We start from the raw sequence: 3,677 nt of genomic DNA on the forward strand, positions 1-3,677 counted from the left end.
GAGCCATCCTCTCTTTCAGATCCCAGGAACAGATAATGCGATGGGTTTTGGCCGGGTCTCCGTCTCTCGGACACAATCAGCAGGACGGGTTCGCGTCCAGCGAGCTAATTAGCTTAGCTCCGCTATGACTCCGCTAGAGGTTACTCACTTAACTTACCAGGAAAAATTGCGCTAAAAACTTCCTGCGCTCATTTACCATGATCCGCGGTGAGATATTGTTCTCCCCCCAGATTTGTTACATCAAATAATATGTAATTTCAGCAGTCCGAGGGGTAAGGGGGGTGAATTCAGCCCTCCCCCTTTAGCTTAGCATAGCATCAGGCTAGCTGGGGTTAGCCTGGCTAAGCGAGGCAGCAACAAACAGTTCAAGCCAGAAGAGTTCAGCTTCAAATTTCACTAAAAATCACTCGCTCCTTTCTAGGTCTTCACCGGACTGTCGTCAACGGCCATTCACGGAGAAGCTGACGATGGAAGTAAAAGGTTCTGGTTAAAAAGTACAGTTAAAAGAGACCAGGCTGTGCTGTGCTCAGCTGTGTCTCACTGGTTTGTTTGAATACATTGGTCGCATCCTTTAATGGCGGCCACAGGGACACAACTCTACTACACTCCACTCCAGTCTACTCTACTCTACTCGGCTCCGAACCGACTGGCAGCGCTGCGACTCGATAGAGGAAAGAGTCGATGCTGGATTCCATAAAGCTCCAAAAGAGTCGACTCACCAATAGAGCGGTCAACTGCTTTTAGGGAGATTTTCGATCTTTTAGATGGGACCCCCATCCTAAAACATAAAAAGCATCTGTATAGTTTATTGTATAAAGGCCCAATTTGTACTATTGTAATAATATTGTAAATATTATTATAAATTTGATTATTTTACAAAAATTACTTTATGTGGAATGTGTAGTTTCTATTGTTATATTTTTACTTTTTTTATTTATAATACTGTACTTTTATATGTTATTTATTTAGCAATTTTTTATTTAAACTTAATTTTTTTAATGAATCATCAATAATGCGATTATTTATTCATTCATTCATTCATTCATTCATTCATTCATTCATTCATTCCTTCCTTCATATTTTTCTAAACCTTTTCACAGACTCCATTGCGGCCCCTTGGAAGTCCCCGGACTCATGTGGAGTGGCAGTATTTTTACAATAAAGTAATTAAATAAATACAATTTTACTCTTTCCACCCAAAATACTAACAATATTTATCATGATATTATTATTTTATGTATCACAATCTATAATGATATCATATATATTTTATTTATATAATAGAGTCATAATGTCATGATTATATATCTAGGTATTTCCACTTTTTCCATGATTACGGGCTAACGGTTTTTAACATGTGTAATATGTTATGTAGGCTGCATGTGTTTGAATGACAATAACAACTAATGGTAAATCTAACCAGGCATTACAAGAAAGTGGAAATTAAGTTGTTGCCACTAATTTCCTTTCTCCATGTCAAAATTAATATTTTTGTAATGTTAATTAAGTTTGATTAATATAACTAAGATTTATATAACTATTTCTATGCACTAAATAAATATTTTGTTCTTTTTCTTGGAATCTTGGAGTCTGATTCATTCCAATTTCACTTGTTATACCAGCATCTATTAAAAATTCGATTGGTGAGCTGTGTTTATTGTGAGTGTGGAAACTAAGCTTTCTGAATCATTCATGAGAGAAGCTGGGCAGGGACTTATGATGACATTGACATTAAAATAATAGCAACTGTGCTTGGCTGCATATATGGATTGATGGAAATACAAGGAGATCATTCGTGAAGTAGTATGGCATTTAAGTTATTGAATGTTTGTTAAGGCTTTGGTGAATATGGCTGAGGATTCATGCTAAGCAGTGAACTAACAATTTGAATCTTATGACTCCTTAAATAAAAAGTCTAATGAATTCATATTAAAATAGACATTTATGCCATAGCTGGACATTAAGTCATGTCAGCTGGACGAAAAATGTCTGGTTTTAAAGCAGAGCCAGTGAACTGCTGTTTCAGATAAACATTTATCATTGTTATTATTTAATAACTTGTTGCTTCCAAATTTGAAATAAAATCAAGTGATGATTGAGTAATACTTATTCAATAGAAAAAAAAATGTTTCATTATTTTTCAAATTCATTCGTTTTGACTGACAGACAGTGAAAAGTTCATACAATGTCAAGTCAAAAGCTGGCGCTTAAAATTAAACAACTTACATTTTGCCTAAATGTGAGACATCATTAAAGTGTTTTGTTCTTTTATAGAGTGTATTTTCACACCCATTATGGGTTCATTAAGTTGACCCTTTCCCACGTTCACCCCTGCTGTGTATTTGACATGCTCTTTTGTGATTAATTAGGTTCAGCAACGCCTTGACAACCTTCTTTCTCCTAAATACTTGGGGCGGGTGTTACAGTAAAAAGAAAGTAGGCCTACATCTATGACAGAGGCTGCTATTAATCACATAGTAAGCTAAATATACACAATGAATAGGTACATTAGAATACATGTGATGTCAGTGATTTTGTGTGTGAGAGAGAGAGAGAGAGAGAGAGAGAGAGAAAGAGAGAGAGAGAGAGAGAAGCGCGCCATCTAGTGTACAATGAAAAGGCAATTGCATAAAATACACGTACATTTTACATAATAAAACATAATATATACATGGATAATCACATATCCACATACGTATGAATTTATGAGAGAGAGAGAGCGTAGGTCTGCCTTTGCTGTTAAAAAACCCAAACCAAATGTTAAATTTAAGTTTAATTTACAACAACTGAAGTTTAATTTTAGCCGTAAATGACATTTTAAGTAGAATCACCACATCGTGACCACCACCAATGTTAAATTCATTGCAGTTTTTCAAATCTTTTTTTAATTACTGAAAATCATTGCATGCTGCTCACGAGTATGAACGCTGAGATGGATTGACGATCGTTAATCACTTGTTGTATTGACCAAAGAAATGGTTTGATATTTGTGTGCTCAAACATTCACAAATTTATTTCATTTTTTCCTCATAAATTGTTTTGATCAGTAGTTGCTTTGTTTACATTTTGAATGTAGCTAAAAACCATGTAGGCTGTATAATGTCATTGATGGCTTTGTCTTTGGCAAGACTTATATAAAACTTATATGGCTATACAGAAATTGACTTTCAGATGAACCCAGGCTAGTTGGAGTACAAACTGTTTCAATTAAATTAGTGATCGCGTTCTAGCTTCAAGTTTAAATAGATGCCAACTGCAGATGTACAACAAAACAGTTCAAATAAATAACAAATACATACCATTCTCTAAAATATGATTGATTACTGTACTCTTCACTGTTATGGTGTTATAAATCATATTTAGTGTCTCTCTAGCCCTTGCGCATGCGTCTTTGCTTCGGTTTGGACTAGCGCTCAGCACCAAGGACAGCGGCGACCAAAAATACGCGCAGCCTAGATGACGATGATGATGATGATGATAATGATGACGTGAGGGTCGATGTGACGTCAAAGCCAGCGAATCACAGCAACACTCAAGCTCCCAGAGTATCTGACTTACTGTTGTAGTCAGTGAAAGATTTACTCATGGTTCTGTATTTAACACACGCGCACACACACACACACACGCACACACACACACACACACACACACACACACACACACACTCACAAAACATA

The sequence above is a fragment of the Sinocyclocheilus anshuiensis genome, unplaced genomic scaffold (genome assembly GCF_001515605.1).
Source record: "Sinocyclocheilus anshuiensis isolate Anshui unplaced genomic scaffold, SAMN03320099.WGS_v1.1 scaffold255, whole genome shotgun sequence".
In the NCBI taxonomy this organism is placed as follows: Eukaryota; Metazoa; Chordata; class Actinopteri; order Cypriniformes; family Cyprinidae; genus Sinocyclocheilus; species Sinocyclocheilus anshuiensis.